At 37.6% G+C, this 17,106-nt stretch overlaps 1 protein-coding gene and 1 pseudogene across 12 annotated transcripts in view; one reads left to right on the top strand and one right to left on the bottom strand.

Moving 5' to 3' along the window:
- LOC129652815 (craniofacial development protein 2-like) overlaps nt 1–17,106 on the bottom strand; it is a 641,831-nt gene that overhangs the window by 297,673 nt on the left and 327,052 nt on the right. The gene's annotated exons all lie outside the window — the stretch shown is intronic.
- Nucleotides 7,492–7,648, top strand: LOC129654421 (uncharacterized; annotated as a pseudogene).

The following is a 17,106-nucleotide window of genomic DNA, read 5'->3' on the forward strand; positions in this document are numbered from 1 at the left end:
TCATTGTTGCTGCCCCATTATCAGAAAGTTCAGTGAAAGTGTTAGTCACTCAAGTGTGTCCAACTCTTTGTGACCCCACGGACTGCAGCCCACCAGGCTCCTCTGTTCATGGAATTCTCCAGGCACTTGGCAAATACTTAATACTTACATTTAAAGTGAAAAAATCAAAAATTGCATATCAGAGATACTCAAAAGAAAAACTTAGAATGTTTGGTCATTGAGACAGGTGGCATATAAAAATTAATTCCAATCATCAGGTCATATAACTGTGGGTACTAATAGCATATAAAAAGCTGGTTGAAGACCAGATGTAGCTACTAAGGTTTTAGCTGGATACCAGGGAGGAAAAAATCAAGGATATCTGAAAGTATAAAAGGTGATTACTGAGTAAAGGATGGGACAAGATATGTAAGGGTAATTGTAAAGGTTACAAGACAGGTGGAATTTCCAAGAGGGCTACACAAATAAGATGCTACCAAATAAATCACTCAATTGTAGAAAGTGTGCACTGTGCTTATTTTGATTTTTATCATTTTTATTAATAATGCAGTTGATACACTCTAAGTCAGAGTGATAGAAGCAGAGATACAGAGGAAAGTGAAAGAGAACTTGGAAATCGTAAGAGTGTAAGTCATTTATTCCAGTTTACGCAGCTAATATGTGGCAGAGCAGACACAGGTGCTTTGGCATCAGCATCTGTCTTAGCCTGCTGTCTCTTTAGACTCATGCTCACATTTAGGGGATGAGTTCAGAGAAAAAAAACACTGAGAAATTATTGCATACCTAGCCAAGATAATATAATATTACAGACAAGATAAAGTTCTCAATAAAAGCCAGTCAGTGATGCCACAGAAGTGTAAGGAAGAGGAGGACTGAGTAAGAAATCATGTGGTTCCCTTTAATTTTAACAGCTGCAGTTTAATAAAAAACTGAAATAAATGAGGTACCTTAAGTTTAGAAAAGGTATCTTCTAAGATATTAATTATTCTTCCTCTCTGTTCTCTGAACTGAAATAATTAGCTTTCATTAGCCTTTTTCCTGTTTGTCATTTTGACTTTTAGATCTCAAGGGCATCGTCTTCTTGGTTGTTCTTTCAAGTATCTGTTATAATGGTAACCATCTGCTATTTAGAGCACTTCTAATGACATAATAGTCTCTTTGCTGCCAGTCAATTAAAATAAACAAGAAGGAAATTCTGGTCTTTTCCAGGCTGCCAGAATATTATTCTAAAATTTGGCATTTATATTATCCAGAAAAAAGAAATGAAGAATGTTCCAAACAATCTGCATGCTAAGTTGCTTCAGTCCTGTCCAACTCTTTGTGACCTTATGGACGGTAGCCTCCCAGGCTCCTCTGTCCACGAGATTCCCCAGGCGTGAACAGTGGAGTGAGTGGGCTGCCATGCCCTCCTCCAGGGCACCTCCCAACCCAAAGATCAAACCCGCATCATTTGTGTCTCCTGCATTGGCAAGCAGGTTCTTTATCACTAGCACCACCTGGGAAGCCCAAGATCATTTTTTTTTTTTTACCTGATAATTTCACTTTTAAAGTGTTTATTAAATACAGAACATCAAATTTTGCTTATCTCTGGACCTCCTTCATGTATGTCAGGTTTTTGTTGGGATCATTTAAAGTCTCAAGTGTTCATAGGCTCAATGCAAGAAAAAGGTTGCATAGATTTGGACTGGTTTCCATCCGTTGGTTCCCGCTTAAGAAATAGTTCAGCTGAAGGTCAGTTAAAAGTGTGAAAAGAAGCTGTAAAATGAAGTGCTCCACAGTTCACAGGTCAACAGTTTTCAGTGTCTGAATGATTGACCTCCACTCACCAACAAAAATTGCCCATAAAAAACATAATATAAATGACATAAGAGTGAGAAAAACCCTATTAAGTGATGCAGAAGTAAGAACATACTAAATTAAAGGAAGAAATCTGAAGATCTTTTCTATTACCCAAATTACTCTTCTGGTGAAGAATAGAAAATTGCATAAAAACTCAGTTTGGAAGTAGTCTATAGTTTCACGGTATTTTTTTTTTCTCTATATAAGTTTATACCTAAATACCTAAAGTCTTATATTCATCCAAGCAAGGCTGTATTTTCTTAAAAATCTTCAGTACCCATCTTCATTGCTAATTCCTCTGATCTGTTATCAGTCGGCATCTTGTTAAACCTTCTGAAATATTTCACTCCTCCGACCACATTCTGCATGTTATTTTTTTTTCTTTCACACTGTTATTCTAGAAATCTTTTCTCAATTTTTTTTGCCTAATAATGCACTGCTCTTGTATCTGCAATTATTAATTATAAGCCCACTTTACTGGCTCTTCTCTTGCCGCCAGATTAAAAAATAATAAGGGGAGAAAAGAAAAACAAACCTCTAGGCACAATTTTCAGCTCTTTTTTTCTTGATTTACTTGGTCACTTAGACTATTTAAATCACAGGACAGCTTTGCAGACCAACTCTCTGACATGACTCTTAATTCTTCAATCCTTAACACACAAAGCACTCTGCTAAATCTCTTTCTGTGGCTCTTTTTAGAGGAATTTGTGGTTCTCTTTCTAGCCTATTCACTCTGATATCTGCTCACTTTTCTATAACAAATTCTGCTCCTTCAAAACACAACATAATGCACATACTCTTTGAAGGATTCTGCTACTTCATGGGAAAAAACTACTTCAGTTTATCTGTTCAGAGAGTATATAACTATGTTCAGCACCCACTGCCCTCAATTGTGATTTTTAATTTTTTTTAATGTTTCTACCATATTACATGGTAAACAGAGAGAAGAGCCCGAGTCTTATCATCTTTATCTTTGCCATTGGGTTTAGCCTTACTCTTTCAACACAGAGAGCCCTTAGTAAATGCTAGTTGTTTTTCTTTGACAATTGCATTTTAAATCTCCCTAAAACATTATGAGAAACAACAAATAAACTGCCATGATGTTAGTGTCTTTAAACAGGGAAGTGCAAGAATAAATTCACTTTACATTTTTTTTCCTCTTAAGAAAATATATTTAATTTTAGGCTTTCATTGTGAGATCTATATTTAGTGTTTTCTCTGGGACTAGATGCTCTCCCTGTAAAACAATCGGCTTTTTCTGAAGAGTGTAAATGAAAATTGGTAGGTTTTTTTTTTTTTGGCAATATGAATACATTTTTAAACATATTAAAATAACTTAGGCTTATATTGAAGATATATCATTAATCTTAATAGTCTCAAATATGTTCTTGGTATATTGGATTTTTTGTATGTTGTTTAATTAGAACATGAACAAACTTTTATTTTTAATGCACATATTTTATACACATTCTTTCAGTACTACTCCAAAGACTCATCATCTTTTCCAGAAATTTTCCTATTTTAATTGCTTGTCTTCTGTTTCTTAATCTTTGGCTGTTTTTTCAACTTTGAAAACATAGAGGTGCAGGATAATTAGCTGGAAGTTCAGTTCAGTTAGTTGCTTAGTCATGTCTGACTCTTTGTGACCCCATGGACTGCAGCATGCCAGACTTCAATGTCCATCACCAACTCCAAGAGCTAGTTAAAACTTATGTCCATTGATTCTGTGATGCCATTCAACCATCTCATCCTCTGTCGTCCCCTTCTCCTCCTGCCTTCAATCTTTCCCAGCATAAGGGTCTTTTCAAATGAGTCACCTCCTCACATCACATGGCCAAAGTATTGGAGTTTCAGCTTCAGCATCATTACTTCCAATGAATATTCAGTACTGATTTCCTTTAGGATGGACTCATTGGATCTCCTTGTTGTCCAAGGGACTCTCAAAAGTCTTCTCCAGCACCACAGTTCAACAGCATCAATTCCTCGGTGCTCAGTTTTCTTTATAGCCCAACTCTCACATCCATACATGACTACTGGAAAAATCATAGCTTTGAATAGATGGACCTTTGTTGGCAAAGCAATGTCTCTGCTTTATAACATGTTGTCTAATTTGGTCATAGCTTTTCTTCCAAAGAGAAAACCTCTTTTAATTTCATGGCTGCACTTACCATCTGCAGTGATTATGGAACCCGAGGAAATATTCTTTCACTGTTTCCATTGTTTCCCTATCTATTTGCCATGAAGTGATGGACCAGATGCCATGATCTTAGTTTTCTGTATGTTGAATATTAGGCCAGCTTTTTCACTCTCCTCTTTCACTTTCATCAAGAGGTTCTATAGTTCTTCACTTTCTGTCATAAGGGTGGTATCATCTGCATGTCTGAGGTTACTGATATTTCTCCCAGCAGTCTTGATCCCAGCTTGTACTTCATCCAGCCAGCATTTTGCATGATGTGTTCTGCATATAAGTTAAATAAGCAAGGTGACAATATACAGCCTTTATGTATGCTTTTCCCTATTTGGAACTAGTATGTTGTTCTGTGTCCAGTTATAACCGTTGCTTCTTAACTTGCATACAGATTTCTCAGGAGGCAAGTAAGGCAATCTGGTATTCCCATCTCTTTAAGAATTTTCGTCAGTTTGTTGTGATCCATGCAGGAAAAGGTTTTGGCTAGTCAATAAAGCAGAAGTAGATGTGTTTCTGGAACTCTTTTGCTTTTCCTGTGATCCAAAATTTATCAGCACCTTGATCTCTGGTTCCTCTGCCTTTTTGAAATCCAGCTTGAAAACTGGAAGTGCATAGTTCAAGTAATGTTGAACTCCAGTTTGGATAATTTTGAGTATTACTTTGCTAGCCTGTGAGAATAGTGCAATTGTCAGGTAGTTTGAACATTCTTTGGCATTGCCTTTCTCAAGGACTGGAATGAAAACTGACCTTTTCCAGCCATGTGGCCACTGCTGAGATTTCTAAATTTGCTGGCATACTGAGTGCAGCACTTTCACAGCATTATCTTTTTGGATTTGAAATAGTTCAACTGGAATTCCATCACCTCCACTAGCTTTGTTCATAGTGATGCTTCCTAAGGCCCACTTGACTTCACATTCCAGGACATCTGGCTCTGGGTGAGTGATCACACCATCTTGGTTATCTGGGTCATAAAATTGTTTTTGAATAGTTCTTCTCTGTATCCTTGCCGCCTCTCCTTAATATCTTTTTCTTCTGTTACGTCCATAGAGTTTCTGTCCTTTATTGTGCCCATTTTTGCATGCAATGTTCCCTTGGTATCTCTAATTTTCTTCAAGTGATCTCTAATCTGTCCCATTCTATTGTTTTCCTCTGTTTCTTTGTACTGATCACTGAGGAAGGCTTTCTTATCTCTCCTTGCAATTCTTTGTAATTCTGCATTTAAATGGGTATAGCTTTCCTTTTCTCCTTTGCCTTTAGCTTCTCTTCTTTTCTCAGCTATTTCTAAGGCCTCCTCAGACAACCATTTTGGGTTTATCCATTTCTTTCTCTTGGGGATGGTCTTGATCACTGCCTCCTGTACAATGTCACGAACCTCCATCCACAGTTCTTCAGGCACTCTATCAGATCTAATCCCTTAAATCTATTTGTTACTTCCACTGTATAATTTTAATGGATTTGATTTAGGTCATACATGAATGGTCTAGTTTTTTTCCCTACTTTCTTCAATTTAAGTCTGAATTTGACAATAAGGAGTTCATGATCTGAGTCACAGTCAGTTCCTGATCTTGTTTTCACAGCTTCTCCATCTTTGGCTGCAAAAAATATAATCAATCTGATTTTGGTATTGACCATCTCATCATGTCCATGTGTAGAGTCTTCTCTTGTGTTGTTGGAAGAAGGTATTTGCTATGACCAGTGCATTCTCCTGGCAAAACTCTGTTAGCCTTTGCCCTGTTTCATTTTGTACTCCAAGGCCAAATTTACATGTTACCAGGAATCTCTTGACTTCCTACTTTTGCATTCTAGTGCCCTATAATGAAAAGGATGCCTTTTTTTAGGTGTTAGTTCTAGAAGGTCTTGTAGATCTTCATAGAACCATTCAACTTCAGCTTCTTCCACATTACTGTTTGGGGCATAGCCTTGGATTACTGTGATATTGAATAGTTTGCCTTGGAAATGAATAGAGATCATCCTGTCGTTTTTGAGATTGCATCCAAGTACTTCATTTTGGACTCTTGTTGACTATGATGGCTACTCCATTTCCTCTAAGGGATTCTTGCCCATAGTAGTAGATATAATGGTCATCTGAGTTAAATTCACCCATTGCAGTCCATTTTAGTTTGCTGACTCCTAAAATGTTGATGTTCACTCTTGCCATCTCCTGTTTCACCACTTCCAGTTTACCTTGATTCATGGACCTAACATTACATGTTCCTTTGCAATAAATATTGCTCTTTACAACATTGGACTTTACTTCCATCATCAGTCACATCCACTACTGGATGTTGTTTTTGCTTTGGCTCTGTCTCTTCAGTCTTTTGGGGGTTATTTCTCTACTCTTCTCCAGTAGTATATTTGGCACCTACCAACATGGGGAGTTCATCTTTCATTATCATATATTTTTGCATTTTCATAGTGTTCATAGGGTGCTCAAGGCAAGAATAGTGAAGTGATTTTCCATTCCCTTCTCCAATGGACCACATTTTGTCAGAACTCTCCACCATTACCCATCCATCTTGGGTGAACTTACATGGCATGGCTCATAGTTTCATTGAGTTAGACAAGATTGTGGTCCATGTGATCAGATTGATTAGTTTTATGCCATTGTGGTTTTCATTCTGTCTGCCCTATGAGTGATAAGGATAAGAAGCTTATGGAAGCTTCCTGATTGGAAAGACTGACTGTGGAAGAAACTTGGTCTTGTTCTGATGGTCAGGGCCATGCTCAGTAAATCTTTAATCCAATTTTCTGTTGATGGGTGGGGTTATGTTCCCTCCCTGTTATTTGACCTGAGACCAAACAATGGGGAAGGTAATGAAGATAATGGAGACCTCCTTCAAAACGTCTTGTGCAAGCGCTGCCACACTCAGTGCCCCTGACCCTGCAGCAGGCCACCACTGACCCAAGCCTCCACCAGAGACTCCTGGACACTCACAGGAGAGTCTGGATCAGTGCCTTGTGGGGTTACTGCTCCTTTCTCCTGGGTCCTGGTGCACACAGGCTTTTGTTTGAGCCCTCAAGAGTCTGTTTCCCTCGTCTTTGTAAGTTCCTGTGGGTCTATGGTGGGATTAATGGTGACCTCTTCCAAAAGGGCTTATGCCAAACCCAGGTCTGGGGCACCCAGAGCCCCTTCCCCTGAGACAGGCCACTGCTGACCTGTACCTCCACAGGAGACACTCCAACACTCAAAGGCAGGTCTGGCTCAGTCTCTGTGGGGTCTCCTGGTGTGCACAAGCTTTTCTTTGAGCCTCTAAGCATCTCTGGCAGGTATAGGGTTTGATTCTAAACATGATTTTGCTTCTCCTACCATATTTCTGGGGCTTCTCCTTTGCCCTTGGACATTGGGTATCTTTTTTTTCGGTGGGATCCAACATTCTCCTGTCAGTGGTTGTTTGGCAGCAAGTTGTAATTTGGAGTTCTCATGGGAGATGAGTGCACATCCTTCTACTCCACCATCTTGTGAAATATTTTCTCAGCCTTTTGGCTAAGATCAAGTGTAGTATCTGTTCTTATCAGTTTAATTAGGTGGAAAGCTGTCTATAAAATATCTTGATTGTTGAATGGAATTCCATGGGTCTGATCCATTTTCACAGGAGATCAATTTAAATATAAGCATGCTTTCTCAAAAGTGTCATTTACTGACATCTAAATTCACCAAATTCAATAATTGTATTTAAAAATGAATCATATTGCGTGTCTTTAAAGCTTATTTCATGGCAATGGTTTTACCAAAATCAGAAAGACTAAAATGTGATTAGTTTGGTTATTTTTCTGTGATGTGGCTTTTATTCTGTCTATTCTCTGATGGATGAGGACAAGAAGCTTATGGACGTGTATTAATGGGAGGGAAGGCTTGTGGGGAAAACCGGGTCTTGTTTTGATGGGTAAGGCCATGCTCAGTAAATCTTTAATCCAATGTTCTATTGATGAGTGTGGCTGTGTTTCCTCCCTGTAGTTTCAGTTCAGTTCAGTTGCTCAGTCGTGTCCGACTCTTTGCGACCCCATGAATCGCAGCAAGCCAGTCCTCCCTGTCCATCACCAATGCCCAGAGTTCACTCAGACTCACGTCCATTGAGTCAGTGATGCCATCCAGCCATCTCATCCTCTGTCGTTCCCTTCTCTTCCTGCCCCCAATCCCTTCCAGCATCAGAGTCTTTTCCAATGAGTCAAGTCTTTGCATGAGGTGGCCAAAGTACTGGAGTTTCAGCTTTAGCATCATTCCTTCCAAAGAAATCCCAGGGCTGATCTCCTCAGAATGGACTAGTTGGATCTACTTGCAGTCCAAGGCACTCTCAAGAGTCTTCTCCAACACCACAGTAGTTTAGCTGAGGCCAAAAGATGTTAGGGGTCATGGCAACCTCCTCCAAAAGGAGGTATGCCAGGGAGCTGCACCTTCCAGGACTGCTCCTGTCAGTTTCTCTGACCCTATGGCAGGTCACCATAGACCCACACCTCCACTGGAGACTCCCAAACACTCATAGGCATGTCTGCTTCTGTCTCTTATGGGGTGACTGCTCCTTTCCCCTGTGTCTCGGTGCCCTCCAAGAGTCTCTGTTTCCCCAGTCCTGTGGAAGTTCTGTAATCAAATCCTGCTGACCTTCAAAGTCAGATTCCCTGGGGATTCTCAGTCCCTTTGCCAGATCCCCAGGGGACTGGGAAGTCTGTTGTGGAGCCTAGAACTTTTGCAACAGTGTGAGAACATCTATGGTATAATGGTTCTCCAGTTTGTGTATTGCCCACTCAGCATCTCTATAGTGGGGATAATGGTGACCTCCTCCATGAGGACTTAAGCCACACACCATGCCTCTCAGGACTGCTGCTGCCAGAGCTTCCATCTCTAAGGCAAACTGGTGACCTCTACCTCTGCAGGAGACCCTCAAACAGTGAAAGGCCCAGGGACCCATAAATATTCCTGGGATTTAATTTGTCCCCAGGAAACATGTATGGAACAAATACATGAATGATGATATTTTTCTATTGTGGTTTACTTTTTTTTTTTTTTTAAGGAAATTATATTAGATGACAACTTTTCTGCTTTAATAGTCTTCTTTTTAAAATGTTGTTAAATTTATAACAATGCACCAAAGATTGCTTCAGTGCTTTTTAAAATCCAAATGTCTAGAAATTATTATCTTAGAGGGCAATTTTTTGAATGTGATCACAAAAATTCTTAAGAATTTTTAATTCCACTCCCATCTCACCCAAACTTTACTCTCTTCTGTAATGAAAAAACTACCTTAATGACTGAATATAGGATTCAGTCTGATGCAAAATTCTGACCCAGGAAAACGAAAGGAACTAATCAAGTCAAAGCCATGGCTTTGACTTCTAATCACATGGCTGGTTCTCTTAACATCAGCCCCCATCTTTAGACTGTTTTATCCAAAAGTCACCTGATTAACATTCAGTTCAGTTGCTCAGTCGTGTCCGACCCTTTGCAACCCCATGAACCACAGCACGCCAGGCCTCTTTGTCTGTCACCAATTCCCGGAGTCCACCCAAACCCATGTCTGTTGAGTTGGTGATGCCATCCAACCATCTCATCCTATATCGTCCCCTTCTCCTCCTGCCCACAATCTTTCCCAGCATCAGGGTCTTTTCCAATGAGTCAGCTCTTCGCATGAGATGGCTAAAGTATTGGAATTTCAGTCCTTTAGAATGGACAGATTGGATATCCTTGCAGTCCAAGGGACTCTCAAGAGTCTTCTCCAACACCACAGTTCATAAGCATCAATTCTTTAGTACTCAGTTTTCTTTATAGTCCAATTCTCACATCCATACATGACTACTGGAAAAACCATAGCCTTAACTAGACGAACTTTATTGACAAAGTAATGTCTCTGCTTTTTAATATGCTGTCTAGGTTGGTCATAACTTTCCTTCCAAGGAGCAAGTGTCTTTTAATTTCATGGCTGCAATCACCATCTGCAGTGATTTTGGAGCCCCCAAAAATAAAGTCTGACACTGTTTCCCCATCTATTTCCCATGAAGTGATGGGACCGAATGCCACAATCTTAGTTTTCTGAATGGTGAGCTTTAAGCCAACTTCTTCACTCTCCTCTTTCACTTTCATCAAGAGGCCCTTTAGTTCTTCTCCACTTTCTTGCATAAGGGTGGTGTCATCTGCATGTCTGAGATTATTGATATTTCTCCCTGTGATCTTGATTCCAGCTTGTGCTTCCTCCAGCCCAGTGTTTCTCATGATGTACTCTGCATAGAAGTTAAATAAGCAGGGTGACAATATACAGCCTTGATGAACTCCTTTTCCTATTTGGAACCAGTCTATTGTTCCATGTCCAGTTCTAACTGTTGCTTCCTGACCTGCATACAGATTTCTCAAGAGGCAGGTTAGGTGGTCTGGTATTCCCATCTCTTTCAGAATTTTCTACAGTTTGTTGTGATTCACACAGTCAAAGGCTTTGGCATAGTCAATAAAGCAGAAATAGATGTTTTCTTGGAACTCTCTTGCTTCTTCCATGATCCAGAGGATGTTGGCAATTTGATCTCTGGTTCCTCTGCCTTTTCTGAAACCAGCTTGAACATCTGGAATTTCACAGTTCACGTATTGCTGAAGCGTGGCTTGTAGAATTTTAAGCATTACTTTACTAGCGTGTGAGATGAGTGATTAACATAAGACAACTTAATATGTCTCTCACACTTAGAAAACTGCAAGACTTTAGGAGCTCTTTGCCAGGAACAGGGCTGGAGACTAAATATCTATTTCTTATTATAAATTACAATATCATAGCACCCCTATCTTCTCCTCAAATATTTTACAATAACACTGTTATGAAAAGTTTTTCAAGAATGTCAGTTACATGATTAGTTGTGCTGATCAGGGCACCCTTTAAATAGAGATTTAGATGTATTTATTTTAAAAAAAAAGAAGAAGAAGTATTCCCTCCATCTTTAGGATGCAAATGTCCAAATCTATACCTAAGAACAATATAGTTATGAATATCTACAGCCTCAGTTAGGAAATGTGAATATCATCATAGAAATTATATGGAAAATAATGCCTAGCTTTGTGTTTCATGGCATTTACAATGAAAAAAATTGAAAGATAAGTTTGAAATATGCACTGGAGCTAGCACAAATTCTTTGGTTGTGGTAGAGTGTTTCAAACATTTTGCAAGGAAATCAACATACTTCATAAGTATATTTTTTAAAACTTTCTCTTGTTTTATATTTTGTGAGTGCCCATAAGGGAAGTGTGCAATGACATTAAGAGTCTATGTGGATGGTCCCTGCTGACCAGCATTTCTGCTCTGGCAACTTCACCATCACTCTTTGAGTGTGTGTGTGTGTGTGTGTGTGTGTGTGTGTGTGTGCATGTGTGTGTTTCAACAAGTAATATTAAGAATTTATGTTAAAAAATGGAAAAAAAAAGGAAAAATAATATTGACATACTCAATATATTTGTCATTACATGATAAAGTCATAAAAAATTGGATTCTTGTCTTTTTTATTTCCTTGTTTTCTTTTCAGATTAATTATTTTATATATATCAGCCTATTAACAGTGTTTTAAAGTTTCAGGTTGTCATGTTGCATGCTGATTGTTTAAATTTTCTTCTCAGTTTATCATAGAAGGAATTCTCTCTAATGTTTTCTTTTAGTTTTCTTTTTTTGAATCTTTCCTTTTTTATTGAGGTATAATTGACATGAAACACTATATTGTTAGATTATTTTTAAATGTTTAACCCAGAATAATTTCACACTTAATCAGATACTATTATAATTTAATACACAGGTTATAATCCAATTAGGGCTTCCCTGGTGGCTCAGAGGTTAAAGAGTCTGCCTGCAATGTGGGAGAGCTGGGTTTGATCCTTCGGTCAGGAAGATCCCCTGGAGAAGGAAATGGCCACCCACTCCAGTATTCTTGCCTGGAGAATCCTATGGATGGGAGAGCCTGGTGGGCTACAGTCCACAGGGTCGCAAAGAGTCGGACACAACTGAGCAACTTCACTTACTTAAATTCACTTACTACAATCCAATTGAGTAGGGAAAATATACAAAATTGAAAAATATGCAGACAAAATACTGCTGAATAACTAGCATTTTTAATTTTGGCTTTCATTTGTTATTGTTCTTTGTTGTTTCTTTTTCCGTTGTTCCCATGAGCACCATCTTATAGTAACTACAACTTTAAGTCTACTGAAGTTATCACAGTAGCTTCTTTACTTGCTTTCCAGAACAAATTAAATGTACAAGCAGTGTACTACTTAGCAAACATGTCCTTAAAAAAAATAAGTCCTAAATAAACATAGTCATGCATATATATATATATATATATATAATAGTGCATGACCTGAATAACCAAAGAAAAGTACAAACTTGAACTTAATTGTGCTTTGCTTGTGATGACTTGTGATATTTTATGATGTTTAGGGATGTTTCAAAGTGTGTGTGTTTCCTTGTGGGAGGTTTTATTTATTTTTTTTTTCCCCCAAAGCTTCTTCCTCATTCTTGCCTGGCATAGAGTTGATTATCAATAAACATTTATTAGAGAGAACTGACCCATTTTACTGAATACATTCTTGTTGTTCCCCATTGTGTCCCTTTCATTATAAGAATTTCTGCTTAAAAAACCCTGCTTATATTTTAAAAAGAAAATGTTGATGTTTCATCCATGAAATATGTTTAATTTTTTACCTTCTGCTCTCGAAAGTTAGTTCATGGAGAGCATCACATCTACAGTGCAGATTATGCAATTAATTATTTCTTAAATGTTAGGTGAGACCCAGATGATTGGCAAAAATTACATAAATCATTTTTGTTATATTTCTCTCACATTTCAAGTGCAGTCTATCACAAAATCATTTTGGCTTTGTTCTCAAAACATATGTTTTCTTTGTCTCCACTGCTACAGCCTTGTCTCACTATCATTTCATACCTGGAACATTCAGAGAGTTCTCTCAGCTTCTACCTTTTATCCACAAATCATTACCAACACTTCCACTAGAATAATCCCCATAGAGTACCAGTGAGACAGGTTAATCTTATACTCAGTACCTTACAATGGTTCCTTCACTAGAGTAGAGCATCTTTGTAGCTGCTTACAGGGGTCACAATACCTGAAACATTCCTGCCTCCTTTCCATTCTGCCTGATCTCCTCTTATTCTTTCCTTTTTTATGCCTTTCTGTTCACATTGGCCCCCTTGCTGATGCTAAAACACAAGAACACACCAGGACTTTGCTCTACTTCTTATCTCTGCTACACAACACAGATACTTACATTCCCAAACTTCACTTCATTTTTTTCCATAAGCTTTATACACTTTTATAATAGTACATAATTTACCTAATATATTTTCACAGGTATTTCCTTTTAAAATATAAAATCCTCAATGTAAGAAATCTTTATGCATTTATATTTTACAGTTTTACAGAAATTTTTTACAGATATATCCCAAAAGGCTATAGTAGATTGACAAATATTTGGTTCTCATTATTTTAAGTATGAATGAATGACTCAAATAGTGAATAAATGATTCTGAAAAGCAAAGTCCTAGAGTTATATTTAAACATCTCTGGATATTTGAATATTCAATCAGAAATGATAGTCTTTTCATTCCTACTCATTTATGAAATTTATGTACCAGATAAGTTATTACAAAAATTACTTTTAAACTAAAAATTAGTATATAGTTCCTGATTTCTCTTCAGAATGGCAAGGCTTTCTCTCACAAAATAATCAGAATACAAAAGAGCCAGGTGATCTTTATGGTATATTTAAGAAGAAAATTATTCAGAAATCCACCAAGCTACTTGTCCAAGGGGACAAGTAGCTCCATCATATCAACTTAGATTTTAATAGCAATATTTGAAATTCTGGAAAAATATGGCAGAAAAAATAAGCAAAAGATTTCCTATAGAACAAGTAGCACTCAACTACCAATGACACAGCCTATAAATTACTAAGTATTTGCTGAGTGGCAGTTATCCAGTCTCAGTATGTATAGTATATAAGAAACTTAGATTAATGGGAGCGCAGAAGCAAAAGTAAAAGCAGAAAGACAGTCCTATTACATGGGAAAAGTAGGCTAGGGACTAAGTCTTGTGAATCCCTCAGCTTGTGAGCACTGTCAAATGTGGACATATTATAGGGCACATGTACATACTATGGCTGGTACTACAGCTGGTCTGCTCTCATTCCAACAGCATCTGTTCTCATACACCATCTACTTTTGTAGTTTTTGTAACCTATTTGTTGTTGTTGTTGTTCAGTAATCAAGTTGTGTCCAACCCTTTGCAACCCCATAGACTGTAGCTTACCAAGCTCCTCTGTCCTGTACTATCTCCCGTAGTTTGTTAAATCTGATGTCCATTGAGTCAGTGATGCTGTTCTTCTGCCACCCCCTTCTCCTATTGCCTTCAGTCTTTCCCAGTCTGGATCTTTTCCAATGAGTTGGCACTTTGAATCAGGTGGCCAAAGTATTGGAGCTTCAGCCTCAGTAACAGTCCTTCCAATGGATATTTGTAACCTATACCCCACCACTCATTTATTGGTACAGAATAATTCAAGGTGCTTTATGCTTGTACTAAGATCCATTTCCTGAAAAACATCACATTATTTGTGTATGTTTAATGTCTTCACAATCATGTTAATTGCTGCTGGTCAACACATCATGTAAAAACCTATGGCAAGTGTCAATAATTACATCTTCTTATATTCAGAGGAATGAAAATGCCAGTATGTTTAAACATCCTCATAAGATTACAACTTTCCATACACCCCCGAACACATATGAGAGTTAATTTAATATCTTGTATAATGGAAACCTCTAGCAAATCTAACAACTCCCTAATGGCATCTTGCCACAGCTGCTTGATGGGGGAAGACAATGTGTCAAATTTTTACTCCTATTTAAGCTCTAGAGAAACAGCTTGTTTGTTTATAGCAAAACAATACTTTATCAGTAGCAGTTAAAATATATCACCTGCCATTTTTAATATTTATTATGTCATAAGTGACTGATGAAAACAGAAAGGAATACAATTTTAAAGACAGAAAGATACAGCTTTGCCAAATTCCTTTGAGACTCAGGTTAGGTAAGCTATTCAGTGACAGTGACTTTGAAAGAAGAAACATTATTTAATTAAATTTCCAATGATGAAAAATAATGTAATGACAGATAAGGGGAAACTACTACTTTTTGCTTTCAGACTATAAATTCAAATTGTTATGTAGAAAACATAGTCACTTTTCTTTCTATGACATATATGTGAATAGACAGATTGAAAGGTAAGTAAAGAAGAAAATGCAAACATCAGTTCTGTGATAGTACATACAAAAAGATCAAGAAGCGATTCCAGAAAAAGAGATCTCAAGCAAGGACTATGTGCACTGACATCTTACCTCTTTCCTTGAAGGAGATCCTCACACATGAATATCCACCCTACTTGCCATTGTGGTGGTGGTTGTTAAGTCGCTAAGTCCTGTCTGACTCTTTGCGACCCCATGAACTGTAGCTCTCCAGGCTCCTCTGTCCGTGGGATTTCCCAGTCAAGAATACTGGACTGGGTTGCCATTTCCTCCTCCAGGGATCTTCCCGACCCAGGGATCTAACCCACCTGTCCTGCATTGGCAAATGGATTCTTTCTCACTGAGCTACCTGGGAAGCCCATAAGATGAGCATTACTTCCTCTTACATTTCTAAGTTGTTGTTGTTGTTGTTGTTGTTGTTTTCCCCTACCCATTGAAATCGCTTCCTCTATTTTTCTCTAGTGGAAAACAAAAAAGTAAAATGATCTAATAAAAAACTTTAACAAACATCTATATTTTGAAAAATTTTTAGCCTATAATTAGAAAAAAGAAAAACAATTTCCAGCTTTAAAATACACTTTGTTACTATCTTTTAATTCCACAAAATTAAAAAAAAAAAAAAAAACAGACAACAAATTTGAGAGGAAGGACCAAAGAACACTGGTTTTAAAAGCTGGATAAATGAGTAAGTAATAGAAAAGGAACTAAGACATTGGCAAACACAAGTTTCCTATGAATAATTTCATAAGTGACTAAGAACTCATGAAGTATTTTGGTTTACATCTTCAAGAATCATGTAACCCAAGTTTTTGAAACTCTTGAAAAATCATAATTCTATCTAGAACTCTACAATTTTAAGAATATGAGGCTATCTTGGGAAAATTATGAAGCTCCATACAGATGTCCAGGAAATCATAATTCAAGTGGTAATACTGATACCTCTCACCAAGACACAAGGTACCCTGTGACTTACCCACATCCAACTCTCTCTTTGCCCTCACTTATCTATTTTAGTGAAAGTGATGCAGAATAGGTCAGAATATCCTGCATGCAATATTCTCTTTCCCATCTCTATGATTTTCCTAGTACTCTGATAGGAAGGGATTTCTCCCATCTTGCTTCTTTAATGAAAAAAACCCTATTTATCTTCAAAGAATCAAATCAAATATTTTCTCTATAATTCCTCTCCTGGACCTCTGAGATGGACTGAGTTCCCCTTATTACTGACTATACAACCCAAACACACCATTATAATATCTCTCCTTGGCAGACTTTGGAAATTATCTGTTCTCTGCAGTTTGTCTCTTCTACTATGCTGGAAAGTCCTTAATTAGAAAAAGCTGGCTTTCTTTATCTCTCTCTTTCCACTGCCTGTTACAATGATTGACATTCAACAGGTGCTTTAAAATGTCTATCATAAAATAATGACATCATTCTCATAAGTAGGGTCTGGAAATAGGGACAAATTGCCTTAGCATCTGTGGAATTAGCATTTTACTTCTTTTTGTTTTATATAGGCTATGGGATTCATTTTACACCATTTCCAAAATAATAAAGAAAATTTTAAAGAGGATTATATCCTTCTGCAGATGGATAAACAGTGCTATAACTACTTTTGCCTCTGTATCTTCTAAAATATAAGCAGTTAGCATGATGGTTTAAGGTAACTTGATGCATAATGTGATATTAAATCCTGTGGGATAGCAGGAAAACCAATGCCTGGAAGATCTTACATACTGGGATTATGTGGTTTGCTTTCTGCAGGTAAAGCCTCTTGTGAGCATACTCAGTTGCTAAATAATGTCTG

Source organism: Bubalus kerabau, chromosome 5 (assembly GCF_029407905.1).
Source record: "Bubalus kerabau isolate K-KA32 ecotype Philippines breed swamp buffalo chromosome 5, PCC_UOA_SB_1v2, whole genome shotgun sequence".
Lineage (NCBI taxonomy): Eukaryota > Metazoa > Chordata > Mammalia > Artiodactyla > Bovidae > Bubalus > Bubalus kerabau.